Source organism: Colobus angolensis, unplaced genomic scaffold (assembly GCF_000951035.1).
Source record: "Colobus angolensis palliatus isolate OR3802 unplaced genomic scaffold, Cang.pa_1.0 Scaffold86, whole genome shotgun sequence".
NCBI lineage: Eukaryota > Metazoa > Chordata > Mammalia > Primates > Cercopithecidae > Colobus > Colobus angolensis.
The window spans coordinates 4,988,555-5,012,504 of NW_012122487.1; positions in this window are offsets into that span (position 1 = coordinate 4,988,555).

The following is a 23,950-nucleotide window of genomic DNA, read 5'->3' on the forward strand; positions in this document are numbered from 1 at the left end:
TCTCTTGCTTTCAACTAGTAAAGAAACATTAGTTTTCCCATCTCTTTACTGTGTATTCAACAACTCCCTATAAATTGTATCCTACCTTTTAATATTCAAACATGCCCAAGGCCCCCCCCATGTATAAATAAGAACATGGACTCTCCTTCAATGACCCCATATCTTTTTCCTATCATAACTACATTTATTAAAGGTTTTGTTTATATTCCCTATTGCTTTCCTCTGTGTCTATTTAATCCTCAATCCATTCCAGTCAGAATTTGGCCACCATCACTCTGTGAAAATCGAAGCTACTCTAGTCACCATAACCTCCATGCTGTAACATCCAACAGACATCGGTCAGTCTTCTCCTTGTCCTCACAAAACCTTAAGACATGGTTGATTGTTCCTTCTCGAAACATTCTACGTTCTTGGCTGTTCATCTGACACTGGGATGCTACTTCTAGGAACACATTTTTGAAGATGGTGTCCCTTTCCCTCTGGATCTCCTTCAATGATGAACTCATTATTGAGCCTCTCCCATATATGGGTTGGATTTCATGTTTACTTGCATGGATATATCTGCATTCTTTTCCTTCAAAGAATTGATTTTAATTCGTAATTACTCTTTTATTAACCGAAGTAACCAAAATGTGTCCTTTCTTCTCCCACTAGGTCGTAGATTCTACAAGAGCAATTCACCATTGTGGTGCCAATGCCTACTCAATCCAAATGCATAGCACATATTTGACAAAATTGAAATTTGTTGTATTAATAAATGGATGATATAGTACTTCATATCTTTCAATGGGCTGGAAACTTAACCATTAGGCAAGACACAAATAGCAAGCACCTAGAAGATAAACATGATAGACTGTTGACCTTTATCCCAGTACCTATGGTATTCTTTCCAAATGGTGGGTATTCCAAACACTGACTGACCGACTAAATGAATGGACAGAATCCACTAATAGAATGAGAGACTGACTAATCATGTAAACTCCTAGGCAAACCCCCGATTTAAAAAATCCATCAGCCTATGTAGAGTTCTTGAATTGATAAAACATTTAAGGTTGTAGCAACAACTTTTCCTTCTTTTAAGAAATGAAGTTTGGTTTAGAGTCAATGATATTACCCATCATAATCTGAAAGTGTCTCCAATAAGAAAACAACAATAATGAAAATAATACAGAAAGTCCACCACAATACAAATTATTTTTTTCATAAATACATAGAAACAGGGGAAGGGAGGAGACTCTCATTGTTACCCAGAGTTCAGATTTATCTAAATTGTTCTAAGTACTAAATTCTGTATATTATAAAATGTTCAGCAAGAATGGAATTTTCTTATAGCTGACTCAAATCCTGCTTCATTCCCCTCTTGGTTTTTCACTGGATATGCCCTCTTGTCAGCCTTTCTTTGCCTCAGTAGACAAGGAAAACACAGAGCAAAGCTGTTCAGTCAAGCAAATGTTCACTTTTGACAAGTTGAATGTCACATACTTTGTTCAAAGAAAATATACATACCTGAATTATACAGTTAAAAGTCTCCTCCTTGAGTGAAGCTATTTCAATAATAAACCAGTCCACAGAGACATGTGGCTTCAACTATTACAAACTGTTAAATTATGTGCATAATAAAAAAAGATAGGAAACATAAAGTAGTATGTTTATATCTTGCAGAAATGACTCAAAACCATATTTCAAGAAAATAAACTCGAAACCAGCAGTTTTACTTACTCCTTGCCCCAGTGTAATGTCTATTCTAATTCTTTTAGATGAACCTACAGGGTTTTCTTTAGCTACTGTATTTCTAGATTCTTAAATTATAAGCATAAAGGTTAGCTGATACTAGATAAACATAGTTGTATGAATTAACATCCAGATCAAAATATTTTAAATTGCCTCTGCTTCCTTATAAGGGGAAAACACAGTGTCTCAGGAGAGTTGTAACTTATCAGCAGGCTTATCTTTCCATCCTATAACACTGAGTCCCGGAGGACGGTTTGCGCTCACAGTGATCCCCTGGCATCAGTCTGACTGCATTCACGATAGTGTGTTCGTCATGCGCATACTTAATCTCTTGATGTTGGCTTGCAGGAGTCTCAAATATAAAATGTGACAGCATTTGTTTTTCTTACCACAGAAAAAATGACATCACAAACTGTTAAGAGGTTAAACCATATATTATGGCTTCGTTTCAGAGTCACTGTTTGCGTCATATGACTGCCCAACAGGGACAGAATCTAACACACTTCACATTCCTGAATCTAATAACATATATAAGCTCGTCTGGGTGAGGCCCACTGGGTGTGGTTTTATCACACAGAAAATCTTATATAATAATAACCTTTTAAAAAAAATTGTCATTCTTTCTCCATGTGTGGATGTATTTGTTCAAATAATACAGCAAAGGACAATAGAGATTATAAAGGAATAAAAAAATTACATTTAAAAACAGACATATGAATTCTGTTTCTTTTCTCTGGAGACCTCAGAAACTGTTTACGTGAATGGGCAACAAGTTTTCCATACTTCCACTAGTCTGTCAACAAAAATATTCAGTTTCCATTTCATGTTAGCCATTACGAAAATATGTAAAAGAAGTAAAGTATATGATCCTTGTTTTTTCAAAACACACACAATTAAGTTTCACAAAATACATTTATGAAAGAAATTCATATCTCCAAAATGTTTGTTCTCTATTATAATATATGCCCTTTGAGAGCAGAGTATTCTGTTCCAGCCATTTTTCCTCAGTACCTACCACACTGTGGGCACTCAATAAATGTTTGATGAACTGCACTGAACATTTATTCTAATGCAAACCACATTGATGAGTACTGTGAGGAATAAACACTGATTCTGTATTTATGCCCAGCTTCCTGAAGCCAAAGTCACAATATTTCAATGATCAGAACACTTACCTCTATAAAGTGCTGATATGCAGTTTCTAAGACATAATCTAAAATATGATAGAGAAAGCAATAGTGGTTTAGTAGGTAGGTGTTAGCCAGCTAATTCAACTTATTTTACAGGAGATATATATATATATATATATGCATGCCCTTGTGAAATCAAAATATTCTGTGGTTTTGTTTTGTTATAACATCATCCATTACAATAGCAGTTCATGTTCTGTCTGCTCTCAGGCGTCCCTAGAAAACTGGTGATAAAGTACAGTTGTGTACTTATTCTAAACTTATATCTGAAGTTCCTTGACTGTGTTTCAAGGTCTCCAAAAATAAGACCCGGAAGCTGGATGTCCATGTCTTAGAAAATCACAGTAGCAAACACAACAAGGGTAAATGACTGTCATCTGTTTTCTAAGTGTCTGCTTATTATAACGAACTTTTTTTTTTTTTTGAGACGGAGTCTCGCTCTGTCACCCAGGCTGGAGTATAGTGGTGCTATCTCGGCTCCCTGCAACCTCCACCTCCCGGGATCAAGCAATTCTCCTGCCTCAGCCTCCCGAGTAGCTAGGACTATAGGCACCTGCCACCAAGCCCAGCTAAGTTTTGTATTTTTAGTAGAGACGGGGTTTCACCATGTTGGCCAGGATGGTCTCGATCTCCTGACCTCATGATCCGCCCACCTTAGCCTCCTAACGTGCTAGGATTAAAGGCATGAGCCACTGCACCTGGCCCAACTTTTATTTTTTGTTTGCAATCAGTGTTCAAACAAAAGGAAAGCGGGCCTGTTTTAAACTATCATCCTCAGTTTCCGTATAAGCAGCTACATAGGTGATAACATTTATTTTATCTCTATTTGGTTCATTCTGAAAGAAGTATCAGTTTGTATATGCAGATACAATCACCTTCAGTTTTGCTGGAAAATCAGAACTTCAACAGTGAATCTCCAGATAGCACTGGAAATTCATACAATGAGAATAAACACATGAAAGCACAGGATTTTGTTTACTCTGTTTGCTTCTCATGAACAACATAGTAAAACAATCCCTCAGATAATTAAAACAATTTGTGATATAGGAGATATATATATATTTGAGACGGAGTCTTGCTTTGTCACCCAAGCTGCAGTGCAGTGGTATGATCTCAGCTCACTGCAACCTCCGTCTCCCAAGTTCAAGTGATTCTCATGCCTCAGCCTCCCTAGTAGCTGGGATTACAGGTGCACACCACCAAAACCCGGCTAATTTTTGTATTTTTAGTAGAGATGGGTTTTCACTATGTTGGCCAGGCTGGTCTCAAAGTCCTGACCTCAAGTAATCTGCCTGCCTTGGCCTCCCAAAGTGCTGGGATTACAGGCATGAGCCACTGAGCCTAGGCATAGAATATAATTTGAAAGCAACTGTTACTTTCGACCCCAAGTTAATGACTGATAAATTTTAGTTTTTCTCCTAACTGGATGCCCTGGAGAACTACCTACAAAAAAAAAAAAAAAAAAAAAAAAAAAAAAAAAACTGGCAAGAAAATAAAATTCAGCCAGAAAAAATTGAGCAAGATTTTTGGCAACGATAAAATGACCATGTTTTAGAAGATACTGTTGATCTTTGCTGATAAGATTAAATGAACTAAACTGTGAAAAGCGCTTTGTAAATTGTGAAGCAATATTAAAAACATTTCATTCATTATTCAGTAGTACACTACTATGTTGCAGAAGACATTGTGGCAGCTTAGAAAGATATGTTTTAAAATAGACATGAAAATCTAATTAAAAGTCGATGATAACACTAACATTCTCAGGGAGTAGAGGTCAGTGTGAGATTATTGGGATATTTCAGGTTCTTCTTAAATTTTTAATATCATCTGACTGTTGTTTCTTGGAGCACAAATTAACTTCATAACTGAATAAAGCAATGAAGATATTTCCATTTAGAAAAAAAAATGGAGGAGAAAGAAAAATAATAATAATATGGCCTTAAAATGGCCATATTAAAGCCAGAGATGAAGTTAGCACAAATGCACATCCCATAAAAAACTACAGCTACAGATTTGGCCCTCAACTTTCAAAGAGTCATGAAACCTGATAAATTACAGCGCCTAAACTAGGTGGGGGGAGATCAGCCCATAGTTGCATGATGAAGCACGATAGCCTTGAAAATCAGAAAAGTTTCACAGTCTTTTTTTTTTTAATCTGGCCTCATACATATTTTATCATGTATGCCCTTAGGTTGATTAGCATAGAGTTATATAGCAAAATATGATACAGTAAATAATTGGTAAACTATAATTTGGCATTTATTATATCTCTAGGCATTCATTGTATCTAGAAAACTATAATTTCCTTCAACAATAATGATATCCACCTCTTGTAGCAATATTTCATGAAAATGTATTTTTCTCTTTAAATATCACATTTAAGGTTTTCAAAAAGAAGACATGACATAAAAGGAAACAGAAGAGGAAATTCAGAATTGAAGGTGAGGCAAGGTATAGTACATACACCATTACATTACAGTGTGTGATGGGTGCTATAACAGGGGCAGCCTATTTGCATATAGGGCATGCAAATTGTTACCTTGATCAAGGGCCACATAATGAGGGAAGAAAAGAGCATCTTCTCAGCCTTCATCTGGGATTTCCACTGGGTTCAGCCTCAGGGATGCGGTGTTGAGATCCCACAGCTGGCTTGAATCAGGTTCAAGAGGCATATTAGTTAGGGATGAGTAATAGTAACTGCTGTTAATAGATAAATCCCCAAATCTCGATAGCATAACATAACAGGTGTTTTAGGTAAATAGGTGAACAGCATGGCAGTTGGAAATACATGAAAAATCCTTACAGAAAGTCAACAGAACATAGGAAACTGAGTATTTCTATAAAGAGTTATCTGGAGTTAAAAGATGGACATTGTCATACATTAGCAACAGCCTAAGGGAGATTCTTGAGGAAGCCTTATTTGACCTCCTCTTCCTGACAAGACTAGGTTAGGCATCTTCCCAAGTGCCTCCACTCAACTTGTACTTCTCCTCTTAGGCTGTCCCTGTTATAGTGACCATCACATGATGTAATGTAATGTTGTGATTTCTCCTACTAGGCTGTAAGCCCCATGACAGCAAGAATTACATCTTCTCACCCTTGTCTTCCCAGTACTCAGAACAGTGCCTAGCACATAATAGGTACTTATTCATATTCATTGAAAGAAGAGAGGAATGGAAGAAGGAAAGGAGAAATGGAGAGAGGGAAGAAGCACAAGAACTCAAAAAGATGTTAAAACTTAGAAGACAAAGACTAGCTATAATCTTTCAGTTGTATAAGAATGTGAATTAATTCAAAAGTAAGCCACAGAAATGTGAAAAATGCCAATTCTAAATGCCATTATCCTAGAGGGGGAAAAAACAGGAAAAAAATAATGTCAATTTCATTTTTACTCTTACGCTTTTCACATTATGTGCCACTATGTGAAAATAAACTATAGAGAAGGAACATATTAGAATTAACCTACTATTAACTATAATATTAAAAACTTTACTTTGGGAATAAATGTTGTTTGTGCCTGTTTCCATCCCCTTCCACAAGGGTAAAAAAGAAATTTGTGAGCAAACATACAGGGCAAACAGAGCCTCCCTGAAACCCTTGTGCCTGAGATACTGCTACTTAGTGTACATAAATGTATTTATCGAGCTACATGTGCAAATTATGGTGTTGGCTGTGCAAACAAGGCCATATTACTTAAGTCATTGATGGAACAAAATTTGGCGTCTTTTCAAAGTCTAAAACAGTCTTATCAGAAATTATAAAGCTCTTTACTAACATTCATCTTAAGTGAATTCTAGGCTTAAGAAAATCAAGTATGAGGCTTATAGGGATACTTCATAAAAGAGTAAAAGTTGTAAATTATTTCAGGAATTTTCTCATTTATGCAACATTTGCCCTTTCCTAAATATTTCCAAATACATTTTATTTTGAGTCAATTTTCCTTTTGAGATCCTTAAGATCTCAAATAAAATCAATACACAAACTGAGCAGTATCTCCAAAGAAATGCTTATTAATTATAACCCATGCCATATTAGCATCATATAGATTCAAAACTCCAGCCTTTATGACCTTGATAAGGGAAATATTTACATATGTTTAAAATACATACACCTAGGAAGAAGTTTTACTAATCATGGAATGATATATTTCATAGAAGCATATGAGCTTGAGATACTATGGCCAATTTGGCAACTATATATTTACATTTCTCTAATGATTTTATATAATCCACTATTTCTCTCAAGTTTCATTACAGGTAACATTCCTTGCTGTTATCCTTCTAAATTTATAACAAGCTCACATTCCCAATTATTTTCCTGTCTCCTTTTTCCATTGAGGAAATCTTCGATTAAGTCACATTCCAATAAACTGAATTTTCTCTTGTGAGTCTCTGTGTGATGAGCTCTAATTTGAGTTCAACGGTAAACTTGATTTTCCAGTTCATGGATTGATAATCAATGATGTTTGCTTCTCTTCCTTGTTCTAGTGAAGAATCCTTTCTGTCAGTGTGTTGAGATTTGGGGGAATTTTTGAATCAACGACAAAGTGAAAAGTTCTCAATTATTACAAGATTTATATTACCCAATTCCCTCATAATCACGAACAATGAAAAGTTCACAGTGGAAAGTCTGCAGATGTATTTCAGGTGTAATTAAATTAAATTCTTAGTGTTTGTCAGTGCGTGGTCCTTTGACCATCGGCATCAGCATCACCTGGGAAGCTTGTTAAAAGTGCCTATTCCCAGCTCCTGTCTAATATCTATGCGTCCCAATCTTTGTGTGTTTTTTAACAACATCTAAGAATCTCCCTTCTCTGTTTTAACGTTTTAAAAATAAAATGAATAAAAAGTGAATAAAATGGATTATGTGATCAATATAGATCACAGATTTTTCTAAACCTCCCAAAATATTTCAATCTAATATGAATGTACCCAAAACAGAACAGAGGGGTTCACTGTTTTGGATTCCGCTGAATGACAGGAAGGTTTAGGTCTTCCCTAATGTCATTTGCATTCCCCTAGGCTATCAGTAAGGAATCTGAAATGGACTTTCCAAGAAGAGGGTGTGGAGTCTGAAATCTTGTTTCTTTGCAAGATCAGGGTGGCTGCCCAGAGGAAATCCCTCACTTTAGGGGATTACATTCCAGTTTCTAAATGTTTGGAAAACATGAGTCGATGAGCAAGATGGAGAGTTACAGAGAAAATGAAGACGATCTGAACCATGAAGAATTCAGCTCGTTGATTTGGACCCAGTGCCTGGTTTGAAAGGCAAATGTTTTATTACTTGGCAGGATTCCCATTATATGTCACTCTTTATAGCTTGCATTTTCTAGTCCTTTCAAACATCAGTTCTGTAAGGCCTCACATTCCTTTCTCCCATTCATGGACTAAAGACAGACTTTACAGGTACTGGGAAAGTTCCCTCCCTGTACTTAGGAATGAATGAAAAATGCTAGGATCATTACAATTTCTCTATATGAATTTATTGTTGGTTCCTACTGATTGTAAGTTGGAAATGTTTAAAATACCTAAAAGCATCATAATACCAGTCCAGATTATATATTTTTTCCATTTTTGCTATGCCTGTAAAATAAAAATGGTAAACATTAATAGTATCAATGGGCAGGCAGATGGATGAGGAAGTCATGTACAAGATGGAAGGAAACTGGAACTATGGCAAAATGGAGAATCAATGTCCAGTCTGAAGGAATTTTTTAAAATTGCACTGGCCAAACCAAATAGTGGTCTTTCAATACTGCTGGCATGGATCCCTGAAAAAGATTTCCCAAACTTTACTGTAAAATATCTACAGTGATTCAGAAGAAAACACACAAAAACCAACTATGGTGAAATCAGTACTATTAGTCAAGTTATTGCCAGAATTTGAAAAGAATTTCTACTAACTGTAAGACTGATGGAGCTAGATGGAAAAAGTCTCATGCTATGCTGGCCTAGAAGTCCATAAGAGAACCATTTGTCTGTTTTCACTGTCAGTCCCTGGGGTAACCTCTAAAGCCTACTCCAATCACAAAACTGAGGAATTATCCTTGCTCCAAGTGATTGTTATTTTCTGTGCAAGGAAAAATAGAGCAGACTGATTCCCTTTAACTACCTATCTACCATCCAAAGACTACACTTTTCAGGAAGAGGCTGAGCAGGAAGCGGGAAAGGGCGTTGTGAAAGGCTCTATCACTTGCAAACATTTATTTAGATGTGTGGCTCCATTTACTAAAGTGGGAGTTTCTCAAGAGATGGAAGATGACAGTTTCCATGGCTATGAATAACAGTGGACTAACACAGCACCTGGTATACACAGTAAGTCAATGAATATTAGTTCAACAAATTAATGAATGAATGAGTGTGAAGGGTAGTGAAAAAAAGTTAGCAGAGAGCCCTGACAGCCAAGTTTATTAGTTCAGACTTGGCATTTTGCAATAGAGCATCAACAAAAGGTTTTGAGCTCAAAAATGATTTAAAAGGAATTATTGGAGGAGCTGCTAGTGCTCTACGTACTAAGGCAGTAGAATTGGTCACTAGATGAGAATGACGGCTCAAATAACCACAAGTATATACAGTGGCAGTTCAACAAGTAAAACTGCTTGCTAAGTTGCCCAACTATGCAAATTTTAATTCTAAAAATGAACATTTTACATAATTAAGAAGTCAATTTCACAAGGAGGCTTTCCAGGTCCCCTGTAAAAACTAGGAAAAATAACATTTCTTCTCCTAAAAGAGGCCAACATAAGCCCAGGGTGACTGTTCTGTTCCACTTAGATAAAGATATTATATTTTAAATAAGTTTCATGGATTGCACCATTGTGGATTTAGCAATGTTAAGGAGTCTATAAACCTGGAATCTGTAGCCATTTTCCCCCCCGAACTTTTTTGTGACATTTTAAGAATCTTCAGCTCTTTTTTTGTGTCAGTGCCTTTATGAGTCAAATGGAGTTACAGATTCTACCCCCTCACGGGAATATGAAGATTAATGATAAAATAAGAGTGAAGCACGGACTCTCTCAGGCATTTGAATGCAGTGATTCCCTTTGATCACTGTGAATCACTGTTGTTGTACCTCTTCATATCTGAACATATTGAATGTGATTATTAACCTGCAGGGTAACCTGTGACCTAAAGAAGAGGTACGGAGGTAATATTTTATTACAAATAGCAGGGTTCAACGAAGACTAGCTTTTTGTCCATCTCTGAAGCATGTGGGAGTGGGGAGGTGATGGGAGAGAATGGCTCGTAATATCCTTTTGGCCTGTTTGTGGACATTTTGTCACAGCCTGTTGGTTCCTAGAACACTTTATCACTTTCACCTCTTCAAGAGCAACTGCTATTTTGTGATGTGAGTACAATTTAGAAAGTTCTTAGACACTTCTAGGTCTCTAACCACTTTGTTAACTAAAGCTTTGATGATTTGAAATGAGTCTGTTTCTAGTCAATATAAATTTTTTAAAAAATCTTAAAAAGATTGCCGTTTCTATATCTAAATAAAATCACTGTGACAGATTTTTGTAAAGGTATAGGTGTAACACTGACATTAATTAAAAATTAATAATTCTTTTACAATGTCCATTCAACTATAACTAAACCTACCTTCGTGACAGTGGGGAAAAAAAACTCGTGATTTCTATCCATGTGTACAACAGAAGCAGCCAGAAATTCAGTCCTAGTGGAGACATCTATCAGTCACACAGCTATGACATTCTAAAAGGAAGAAAAATCATAATTATTAAGTAATTTCATCAGGATTAGCATTAACAGTAATCTGGGCAGGAGTTTTTAATACCCAAATAGTTGGCTCTGAAGTTTTCAAATGAGAGAGATTTTGTACTACAGGCAGATTTACAGCCATCTCCTGGGCATTAGGAACAAAATTCCTGCTAAAATATGTATGTGTTATTTTATCAGATCAGATTTTTAATTCACAGCATACGTCCATACTTGACAGTTCAAAAAAGGCTCTTTTTAGTAAATAGTAAATATTTTTATATTTAAAAGTTTAAAGAAATTATTACATTGTGTTTCTTTTCTTTTGAGGGAGTTGAACTTGATTTACTTGATTAAACCACTCTAAATTAGAATAAACATTTCTTTCATAAATTAAGTGATATTTACATTGTTTAAAAAGTCTCCAGTTGGCAGCCGGGCACAGTGGCTCATGCCTATAATCCCAGCACTTTGGGAGGCCAAGGTGGGAGGATCACGAGGTCAGGAGATCAAGACCATCCTGGCTAACACGGTGAAACCCCGTCTCCACTAAAAATACAAAAAAAATTAGCCAGGTGTGGTGGTGGGCACCTGTAGTCCCAGCTACTTGGGAGGCTAAGGCAGGAGAATTGCTTGATCCTGGGAGGTGGAGGTTGCAGTGAGCCAAGATAGCACCACTATACTCCAGCCTGGGCGACATAGCAAGACTCCATCTCAAAAAAATAAATAAATAAATAAATAAAAATGTCTCCAGTTGGCAAGAAGGTGACCTGTTAAGGAAAATGAAGTAAGTGCATTATGCGAGCTGATATGGTTTTAAAAGAGTGGAAACCTAAGATATCAGATGGAAAAGGGCACACCACATTGCACTGCCTTTCTTCATAATCAATATGCCATATTCTATAGTGTGGGGAAGTCAACTCATTATTGGCCTGGTAGAGTAAGTATTTTTATTTTTATTTATTTTTTATTTTTTGAGAGACAGTCTCACTCTCATTGCTCAGGCTGAAGTGCCGTGGAACAGTCACGGCTCACTGCAGCCTTGACTTCCTGGGCTCAAGTGATCCTCCCACTTCAGCCTAACTCCTAAGTATCTGGGACTACAGGTCCACACCACCACGCCCTGCTAATTTTTTATATTTTTGGTAAATATGCGGTTTGCCATGTTGTCCAGGCTGGTCACAAACTCCTGGGGTCAAGCAATCTGTCTGCCTCGGCCTCCCAAAGCGCTAGGATTACAGGCATGAGCCACTGCACCCAGCCTGAGTCAGTGTTTCTAAAGATAATCTTCACTGTGGGAAAAAGGAAAGGAGATGAATACGTCTCTACTTATAAACTGATCATTGTAAACCTGGAAGTTTGGCCTTAAAAAATAATACATCTTGGATCATTTAAGCTCTTTTTATACTGGGAAAACTTTGCAATCTACCAAACTTCATTGTAATGGCATCTATTTTCTGTGCTGAAAATTTGAACTTGTGATCTATCTAGATATCTAAACCATGAGATGAGCTCTAAACAACTACATTTTCCATGACATATATTTTGGATATTGTCTAGCTCTCTTTGTTATTGATTAGTAAGGCAGTTAGTATTTGACCAAGTACCTGGTCTCATCACAGCCCCATTTTCATGTCTATCTTCATCAGGGCTAGAATTTACATTTTGGCATTTGGATTACTGAAATTGCCTCTTCCTTGCCAAAAAAACAAAACAAAACAAAGCAAAAGAAGACATCATGAGAACAGCACTGTGTCTTGGAGTTCAACCCACAGAACTGTACATCAGCAAAAAATTACATCAGCAATACCATTAGTAATGTTTCAATAGCATTAAACTTCTCTAAAACACCATGTAGTTTTGATAGCACAAATACTTCTTAATTCAATAATGTATGATTTCTCAATTCCTGCTTTTAACAAGTGTCACGATCAGGACTCTCTTTGAAAAGACAGAGTTACAATTCTGCTTTTAATGTAAACATGTCAAATATTTCTCTAAGCTCTTTGTCCAATAAAAAATATTTATGTGCCTACTTACACATACCAGACACAGCTCTAAGGCATGAGGATTGAGTAATGATCAAGTCAGAGTCCCTGTCTTGATGGAACTTACATTCTAACAGTGGAGACAGGCAATAAACAAGTGAACAAATAAATAGAGAGAGAACACAACACATACAACAATGCCAGGAGTACCAAGTACAATGGAGACAAATAGGCACTGGTGGGGGGAGGAAGAGGTTGGTTATTTTATACAGGGCAATCAGGGAAGGCTGCTAGAGGAGGTTACATTTGGGAAAAAACCTTACAATGTGAGGGAAGGAATCATGGAAGATACGAGGCAGAAGGTTCCAGACAAAAGAAAAAACAAGCACAAAGGTCCTGGAATGCAAGCTTACTTGGCATCAAAATGGAAAAGCAGAAAGGCCTAGTAGCTGAAAAATAATGAGGGAAGAGGACAGTGGTGGGAAATGAGGTCAGAGAGTAGCCAGGTGCTATGATTTGAACGTTTGTCTACTCCAAAACTCATGCTGAAATGCTAATTGCCATTCATTCTCCAGCATGAAGAGATGGGATTATTAAGAGGGCATTGGGCCATGCAGACTCTAACTCTCCTCATGAATGGATTAATGCTGTTATCTAGGTAGTGGGTTCTTATAAAAGGTTAAGTTCAACTTTCTCACTCTCCTCTTTCTCTCTGCCTCTGTCTCCTTTTCTACTCTTGTGAAATGTGAGAAACAGTGTTCTTTCCCTCTGGAGGATGCAGCATTTAGTGCACTGTTTTGGAAGTGGAGACAAGGCCTTCACCAGGGACCAAACCTGCTGGTGCCTCCAGTTTTCCAGTGCCATGAGAAATAAATTTCTATTGCTTAAAAATTACCCAGTCTGTGGTATTTTGTTATAGAAGCACAAAATGAACTGAGACACCAGGGACCACATCATGTGGGGCCTTGATGCTGTGGTAAGTGATATGGTTTGGGGCTGTGTTCCTGTCCAAATCTCAGATCAAATTGTAATCCCCAGTGTTGAAGGTGGAGCCTGATGGGAGGTGACTGGATCATGGGAGTAAATTTTCCCCTTGATACTGTGTCACAATAGTAAGTCTTCGTGAGATCTGGTTAAAAGTGTGTGGCACCTCCCCCTTTCTCTTGCTCCTATTCCAGTCATGTTAAGACATGCCTGCCTCCCTTTCACCTTCCACCATGATTGTAAGTTTCCTGAGGCCTTCCCAGAAGCTGAGCAGATCATCATGCTTTCTGTAAAGTCTGCAGAACCGTGAGCCAATTAAACCTCTTTTCTTTATTAATTACCCAGTCTCAGCTATTTCTTTATAGAAATGTGAGAATGGACTAGCATAGTAAGGAGTCTGGATTTTATTTTGAGTGCCATGAGAAGTCTTTGGTGGATCCTACACAGAGCAGCATGGCCTGATTTACATTAAAACATTTGCGGTGACTGCAGGAAGGAGAGTCAACTCTATGGAATGGAGCAAGCAGTTAGAAGGCTATTGTAGGGGTCCAAGCAAGAGATGGAGGTGGCTTTGACCAGGTTGCAGCAGGGGAAGGGGTGAAAAGTGGTCAGATGCAGGATACATTTTGATGACAGATCCTGTAAGATTTGCTGATGAATTGTATGTGGGGTCTGAGGAAAAAAAAGAGGCCTCAAGAATAATTCTAGCTTTTAGCTCCAAGTGAGTTACTGTGAAGAACAGAGAAAAATGCAGGATAGTGAAGAGAAATTAAGAATTTTTTAAGAATGTGTAAAGTGTGAGATTCCTATGTTAGACATTGATGTAGAGAAGTAAACTTGGCAGTTGATATATGTGTTTTTTATTGCTGTATAACAAATTACCGCAAACATCAGTTTAAAACAACACTGATTTATCTCAGTGCTTTTGTAAGTGAAACTTCCAAGGACAGGATAGCTGGGTCATTTGCTGAGGGTGTCACCAGGCTAACAGAAAGAGGTGAGGCAGAGCTGTGATTTTCATCTGCGGCTTGGGATCCTCTTCCAAACTCACTGATTGTTGGCAGAATTCATTTCCTTGCAGCTGTCTGACTGAGGTCCCCGTTTTCCTGCTGGCTGTCATACAGGGATTGCTCTCAGATCCTAGACGCCACTCAGTGTTCCTTGCCATGTGGCTCCCATGGGCAGTTCACACTATAGCTGTTTGCTTTCTTTCAGGCCAGGAGGAGCACATTTCTCTAATGCTTCACCTTCTTTTAAAGGTTTGCCTGATTAATTCAGGACCACCCAAAATAAGCTCCTTTTCATTATCTCCAAGTCAACTGATTAGTAACCAAATAACAGGAATGCTATCACACCACATTCAGAGTCCACTCATAATCAAGAGTAAGGGATTATACAGGGTATGTACACCAGGGGACAGGAATTTGGGAGGCCATATTGGAATCTTGCCTCCCACAGTTAGTTATATGATGATTTTATGAGGCTATGAAACTGGAAATCAGTGGCAATTCAGGACTATGAAAGCCATAGGAGTGGAAAAATTACCTACAGAGTGACTGCATATTAAAAAAAGGAATGTTAATATAAAATAATTATGTCTAATACTTATTAGGTACATTCTATTTGCCAGGCACTGTTCTTTTTTGTGTGTATGAGAGGGTCTCACTCTGTTGCCCCTGTTGGAGTGCAATGGCACAGTCATAGTTCACTGCAGCCTCAAACTCCTGGGCTCAAGTGATCCTCCCATCTTAGCCTCCACAGTAGCTTAGACTACAGGTGCACACCACCATGCCCAGCTAATTTTTTATTTTTTGTGGAGATGAGGTCCCCTTACGTTGCCCAGGCTTGTAGGAATCTACAAGCCTCATTTCACAGATAAGGATACTGAGGCACAGAGAGGTTAATTCACTTGTCCAACCTTATACAACAATTTAAATAGTGGTGCAGTGGCTCACCCCAGCACTGTGGGAGGCTGAGGCAGGTGGATCACGAGGTCAGGAGTTCAAGACCAACCTGGCCAACACAGTGAAACCCCGTCTCTACTAAAAACACAAAAATTAGCAGGGCGTGATGGTGGGCGCTTGTAATCCCAGCTATTCAGGAGGCTGAGGCACAGAACTGCTTGAACCCGGTAGGCGAAGGTTGCAGTGAGCTGAGATAGCACCACTGTGCTCCAGCCTGGGCAACACAGCGAAACTCTATGTCAAAAAAAAAAAAAAAAAGTAGTGGAGCCAGGATTTTGACCCAGGCAATCTGGATAAAAAATCAATCTAAACTCTATTGAAGAAGAGATGTGGGAACAGAGCTGACACCTGAATTTCCAAGTTTTTCATGTCAGAGAGAAGAGGAAGCAGCAAAGAAGATGGTGAAGAAGCAGCCCCTGAGGTAAAAGATTAAATCAAGAGCAAGCACGGGGTCTCCCAAGAGCCAAATGTAGACAGCATCATGGGAATAAATGAATGGTTTTCTGGGTCACATACTAATATTTGTAGAAAAACTTCCCATGTTTTCATTCATAAAGGTGCACCAAAATGATTCCATCACTAATACATTCACTCAGTAAATATGTGTTTGTCTACAATGTGCCTGGGGTGGGTAAAGCAGTGACCAAGATAGGCAGGTCCTCTCATCAAGGAGTTTACATTGTAAAAAGGGAAGGGGAACTGGAAATAAACAAGTAAATAAATACTTAAATAAGCTCATTTTATATAGGCTAGGAAAAAAGTTGAGTTGGGTTCAGAGTTAGAGGTAATTAGGACTGATTTCATCTTTGCTTCACATTTTATATAGTCTACTAGGGCTATCATTGTAAAATGCCACAGAGTGGGTAATTTTTAAAGAACAGAAATTCATTGCTCACAGTTCTGGAGGCTGGGAAGTATGAGATCAAGGCACCAGCAGATTCAGTGTCTGACAAGGGCCTGTTGCTCACAGTGGTGACTTCTGTGTGTCCTCTCCTTGCGAAAGGGGCCAACAAGCTCCCTCAGGCCTCCTTGATAAGGCACCATTCCCATTCATAAGGGTAGCACTCGCTCTCATGACCTAATCAACTTCTAAAAGCCCCACCTCTTAAAACCATTGCATTGTGATTAGGTTTTAATATAGGAATTCACAGGAGAGACAAACATTCAGACCATAGCAGACCTCTTTTTCTGTCTTGTTGAAGGCTGGCCTCTCACTGTGTCATCGCATGACTTCTTCTCTGTTCTTGCATGGAGAGAGACAAACCCACAAACACATACACACACACACTAACAAAGCGAGAGAGAGAGAGAGGAGAGAGGGGGGAGAGAGAGAGAGAGAGAGAGATGAGAGGATGGCATCTCTTCCTTTTCTTATAAGGACACCAGCCTATCAAACTAGGGCCCCACTCTTACGATCTCATTTAACCTTAATTATCTCCCTAATGGCCCTATCTCCAGATGCAGTCACCTAGGGGGTTATAGCTTCAACATATAAATTTTGAGGAGACACAGCCCATGACATTCTTTTACCTGTAAAAGAACTTTCTTACAAAGGGAGAGAAAGAAGAAAAACAAAATAAGTGAGCCTTTGTATAGGAACATTAGAGAAAAACAGTAAAGAGACAGAGTCCCATTTCTACTATTATATAAAAATTACGGGTGGTTAAAATAACTCAAATATATAAAAACCTCACTAATTGATATCATCGAAGAATTTGTGAAATGTTTAAAGTAATGAATCTGATCAAATTACTGATTTTTATTTATTTTAAAACAAACAAATGTGTCCACATTTATTTATACATACCAAGAAGTTAAACATATTTATATATCATTCTGTAGTAGGCAGTTTCTAGTTCAGGAAATCATAGAGCTTCCATGTTCATAGGTACTCCCAGATCACTAACTCTACTCCGTGGGCTTCAGATGGCCAGTTGTAAGCCTCATGAACCTAATGCCCAGCTATAGCAGGTAAGCCAGAGAGCAGATGATGAGCAACCTAAAAGTTGGTTGGGCACACATGAGGAGAACTGGTGCAAAAGGTTGAGCTGGACCAACCCAGTTCCCTCTTACAGGAATTTGAGATGAGCCAGGGGAACTGAAGGTGAGAGAAAGCAGAGGGACTGTGACATAGAATCAAGGGTGACAGGGGTTATATCAGACTGTTAGAAGTGATTAGTAACCATAAGTATGCAGAATCAATGAGTTAGAGAAATTGCATAGAAGAGAGGGTGAGTAGGCAAAGTCAGAAGAAAATGAAGCAGTTTGGTGAGAAACACACAAGTCACAGAAAGAGTAGTCAATTCCCCAGAAGTCTTGATGTAACGTAAAAATAGTGCCCCATAACTCAGAGACAAGTATAGAGGCCAGGAATAATAGTCAGGGGAAGAAAATTGACAACTTGTTTGGCTAATGACTCTGTACCCACCTCACTGATGGAAGTTAGGCATCCAACCTAATCAGAAAGCGAAGATGCATCATCTCCCACCATGCTTGTCCCCTCTTTGTCTCTGTGTGCATAAAATAAAAAGGTTAGGTAATACATATAAAACCCCCAACTCTGTACCAGTAACTTCTTGCTATAGCATCAAAAAAGTAAAATTAAATCCATATAGAGTTGGAAAGATGGGGAGATGTCAATCTTTCTACTCCTAGTCTTTCTACAACTGGAACCCTAGTTCCAGCTTTTGGGGGTGTCCTACATGGCCACTCCCTATGCAGGGTACAGAGCTTCTCCTTCATAACCTTTCCACAGCCCTCTGTCCTTTTAACCACTTACCTATATGGAAGCTCTAAGCTCTGTTCACCCTCTGTGCTCCAGTTCCATTAGGAGTGCTTTTATTCCTGAGAATGGAGAGAAGAGGAAGGCCATTAGGTACTATAGTCTCAGGATGAGTTATCTAAAGAAAATTAGGACATTCTGCCATGGGGAGCTGATCCCCTTCCTACATAGATTTTCCATCTTACTGTACCAAAAAGCCTCCCTTCTTTCTCAAATGTGGACTAAGTAACAAAAAGCCTTCTCAGGGGTAGATTCTGATAGCTTTCTGATTCACTCCAGTAAACTATTTTTAAATTAAGGTTAATGATGAACATCTCTATTCTGTGCAATTCAGAAAGCCCAACTAAACCAAAGTGTGAAACAATTTTTTTATAAGTAAATAAAAATATTATAAATCATATTTGAGAACAAATGGTTACAGTTAACAGATTGGCAGAGGAAATTCCTATATATAGCAACATTCTGCTGTGATTCTGTTTAATAATTTCCTTAGTTAAGTCTTTCTTTATAACTTACACAATAAGTCAATATTCAAATTATTATTAGTTTTGAGCATAATGAAATCTGAATTATTGAGGTTTTATTATATGCTCAAACATCATTCAACTTCTGCTGATACATTCACTATATATTAAAAGCATACTTGATTAACTAGGTAGTCACATACGGAAGAATTAACTGGATTACAAAAAAAATGGTTCTTACCTCACACCAAACATAAAAATTAAAATGGATCAAACACATACATGCAAGAGCTAAAACTACACAACTCTTAGAAGAAAATATAGGTGTAAATATTTGTAACCTTGGATTACATTGTTGTTTCTTAGATATGACAACTACAGCACAAGCAACCAAAGGAAAAACTAAATAAATTAAACATCAAAATTTAAAACCTGGGCTCAAAGGACACCATTAGAAAAGTTAAAACGTTATATCTAAAGCCCATAGATTATGAAAAATATTTTAAAATCATGCATCTGATATGAACTTATATCCAGAATATATTTGTTAAAAGCTCTTACAACAATTTAAAAAAAAATCCAATTTTAAAATGGGTAAAGAATTTGAATAGACATTTATTGCTCCAAAGAAGATGAACAAATGGCCAACGAATACATGAAAAGATGCTCAACATCACTAGTCATCACGGAAATGCAAATCAAAAACCACAATGAGATACCATTCACGCACACTAGGACGGTTAAAATATAAAAGGTAATAACAAATGTCGGTGAGGATGTGGAAAAATGCAAACCCTCATACATTGCTTGGGATTACAAAATGGTGCAGCTACTTTGGAAAACACTTTGGCAGTTCCTCAAAAAGTTAGAGTTATCATTTGACCCCGTAATTTCACTCTTAGGTGTATATCAAAGGGAATTCAAAATATACATCCATGCAAAAACTTAGGGATGAATGTTTATAACCTCATTATTCATAATAGCCATAAAGTGGAAACACTCAAAAAGCCCATGAACTGATAAATGGGCAGACGATGTGGTATATCCATCCAGTAGATATAAAAAAGCATAAAAAGGAATAAAGTATTGATGCATATGAACCTTGAAAACATTATGCCAAGTGAAAGGAACCAGACACAAAAGATCATGTATTATGTGATTCTAATAGTATAAAATGTCTAGAATAGCCAAATCCATACAGACAAAATAGATTAGGGTTGCTAGGGCCTGAGGGAAGTAAGATATGGAGAATGAATGAATACTAATGGTCACAGTTGGGTTGTTTTTCTTTTGAGATGGTCAAAATGATCTACAATCAGAGAGTGATGATAGTTTTACAACATTGTTAATATGCTAATAAGTGAATTTTGAACAAGTGAATTCCGAGCAAGTGAATTTTATGATACATAAATTATATTTCAATAAAGCTGTTTGGTTTTTTAAATAACATGTTTTAATATAGTAATGGGTTGGCATAGTTACCCAGCCATATTTTAACTTTATACTTTACCTTTTATTACTTATTTCGTTGTTCAAGAAACATTAATTAAGAACCTGTTATTTATAAGCAATCCTTTAGGTACTAGGAATACAGAGTTGAACATGTTTCAGTGTCCCTAAGACTAGTGGGACAAATAGAAACAATAACATATATTTATAATAATATATGATATTATGATATGTGCCATAAGTCAGAATAATGACATGTACACGGTACTCGCTAAGAATTGGAAATATTTAAAAAAGTTATCTTGTAATTAATTTTTTTACATTCCCTGCCTTACTCTTTGGAGATCAGGCAGTCAAACATTAGGATATTGCCAAAAAAAAAAAAAAGAGAGAGAGAAATAAGAAGCTCAATTTGCCTGGACCTAAATCATCAAGAGTTGGTGGTCATAAAGGTAGTACAAAAATAGCTGTTTTTAGGTCAGATAAGCATATTGGTTACTTCTGCCTTAGAGAATACTTTTCAAGTAATTTTAGCCAATTAGCTTCTTTCTGTCTTGATTTGAATTCAGATTGTGTCATCAAAACCATATCCCATTATTTCCTTGCCTTCATTATATCTGAATATCTGACAAAATAGGTGTAATACTTCCATCAAAGTAACTCAGACATGTGTCTGTTGGGATTACTGAAGGCAATAATAGACATTTACCAAAAACCCCTAAAATCTCACCTGTTTATCATCATCCATATAGAAATCTCCAGTCACACCCTCAGATCAGACAAATGTACCAAACTCAGTAATTGGTATTCCCAAAAGGCTGCCTAAGTGTAAGCTGAGTGTGAAAGAAATCCAAGAACAGACAATCACCTCTTTAAAAGCATATCCTGTACCCATGGAGCAGGCTATAACAGTATACCTTGGTTGTGTATATGTTTTCAGAGGAACACTGACAATTAACCAAAAAAAAAAAAAAAAAATCTGCCAGTAAAAATTACTCTCAAGTGGTTGGCAACTTTAACTATAGTCATTTCCCCATTTATTTAACCTAAAAACATTTCCAAAGATTTAAACTATTTCCTGTGCTTCATGGTATGGCTTCGCACACCCGAACGACTTTACATCATCGAAGGAGAATGCACGATGGGGAATGGTCAGACTCTAACGAAGAACAGTTTTATTTCAGCACAGTTGTATGGATGGCTATTTTTTCCCCTTCCTCTCTTTACTTCACATGCTGAAAGATCAGCCCTTAGATTGCCATGTTCCAGGCAGATACATTTCCAACGGAGCAGCAAGGCATCGAGGTAAGGCAAATGCCTTCTGCAACATCCCCTGTAGTTTACATTTCGCTGTATCATTACGGGACCATCTTCTTCCCTGCAGGCTGATAGCATTCCAACAGCAAAAGCTGCATACATTTGATTCAAAAACAAACACTGGAATACTTCTGGATACAAGCTGTTAAGAATGTGTACAATTGCCTTGTCATTTATAAAGTTTTTACTAATCTTTCATGACCCACTTGCCTTGGTGTGAATGATCTTACTAGAACTACCTTGCTGAATCTTATCTTTTCTAAGTTAACTTTTTGATTTATTTTGTTTTCACATTTTCCTTCCTCAATTTTGATGAAAAGGAAAAGAGAACTGGCTCCAGCTAGCAATCCTGGGCACCACCCAGAACAAAGGACCGTCTTAAGAAAGAAAAGGAGATTGTCATGTGTTTCAGGGAACCACATTCAAAGCCAAACTACTCAGCCCAAAGGGACTGCCTGCAGTATAGACTCCAACACCAAAAAAACACAGCAAAATCATTTCATGCACATGATATTAGAAATATAAAAGGAAAGAAGCCTTCTCAACATCACTTGCCAGAGCACATGTAAGCCAGGTGCCTTGTGCCAAGTCAGTGTATATAGCACATGTGGTCTTACAATAACGTTACATACATTCCCATATTCCGTCCATCCTTATGGAAAAACAAAAAGAACATTTCCACCAAGACTTTATCCTACAACATTACCCTTCATCAAAGAGGTATGTGGCACCATCTGTGTTGCAGGGTAAAAAGGAAAAGTTTTAGAATTATATTCAAGTGCTATCTTTGACTTTTTGGTGAAGTTGCAGATTCCATAGACTACTAGATTATAAATTTTTAAAGTCCAGAGTTTTATCTTATGAATTGCTTCCTTAACAAATATGTATCATACTCAGATATCTATAGGTAATTAATGAAACAATTCCATTCAGCTGTATATGATAGCCACGTTGAGTCATCCTCTCAGGCTTTCATTTAAAAGTTCTCCAACCTTGTAAATTCTGTCCTTATTAAATGCCCCTCCCATTGCCACCTTAGATTTATTAGTTTTATAAATTTGAAGCTTAAGTTTTTAGTCTACCCAAATGTCAGAAGACATAGACAGATATAATATTACCTAGATTCATTATTTTATATTCATTATTATTATGTTCATTTTTCCTTCTGATTTTTTTCGAAAATTTAAAATTTTTGAAATATTTGTTGGGTGGGGGGCTGAATGTATTATGGGCCCTAGAACTGTGGAGGCAATTCTCCCTTGTTTCTGAGTAGACGCCTAGAAGAAACCACAGATTTCATAGAGTGATTACTGAAGTTATGTTGATTTGGTCTTAAGATAGTAAAAAGATTAGTGTCTCTTCACACTATAAATCCAGATAAAATGATGGCTTTAGAATACAACTAACAGTGGTTCCCAAGACATGCTGAGCTAAAGCGAGTTCGTTTCAAGGAAGACATGAAAATACTTTGGAAGAAAAGTCAACTGCCTTCTTAATTTTCATTACAAACTTGGAAAGAATGTTCTTTTAGTTTATAATTTCTTTAAATGGTAAATACCAGCCAGAGCCTTATGACCAATTGTAGAAATAGGGTCTATCACCTCTACCTGTACATCCATGTTTGCTGCTAAATTATACAAAAACTAACTATATACTTTAAATTAAAAAATTTTTTCTCATCCACTATTTTATACATGGCAGTCAAGATTATCATTTAACAAATCAGTGGTTGACAAGTTAATTTGGGTTCAGGAGCAAACATCCCCAGGGGAAGTTCGTGTACTCTCAGAGCCTTGGCCCATGGCATGATCTCTGCATGCATTAGCTGGAAGGGACTGTGGGTTGCTGCTCCTGATAATGGAGGGAATATATTTGCAGTTATTTATTAAAATGCCAGCCCATGTTAAGCAAGACCGTCAATGAAATTGTATGTGTAGGCAGAAGGGTGTGTTGACTGGATAATCAAAGGATGGGATGATATTGACATTCTGGAGTGTCTATGCAAGTACCACCAGACTTCACCTCTGCTGACATTTCCTTGGCCTATGGCCCTAGCTTACTGGATGAGCAATGGACATCTGGCCTAAGTTAGGCCAAATAGTTTCTGTCTCACATATGAATTTGAAATGAAAAACACAGAAACTGTTTTGTGGGAGGTGTATCACATTTATGGCAGAGCTCTAAAGGAGAAGTGAAAATCTGGACCAAAAAGAAAGAGGGCAAAAGCAGATAAGCCAAGGGAAACAGAAGAGAGGCCACATGGCCCGAAAAGGAAGAGAGGGGTAGCCACTGGGGTCTCTGGAAACTCTTCTAATGCTGTTCCAGGCCTCCATGTGGCCTGGTTGCTCTTCGGCTCTAGACTCCCACAC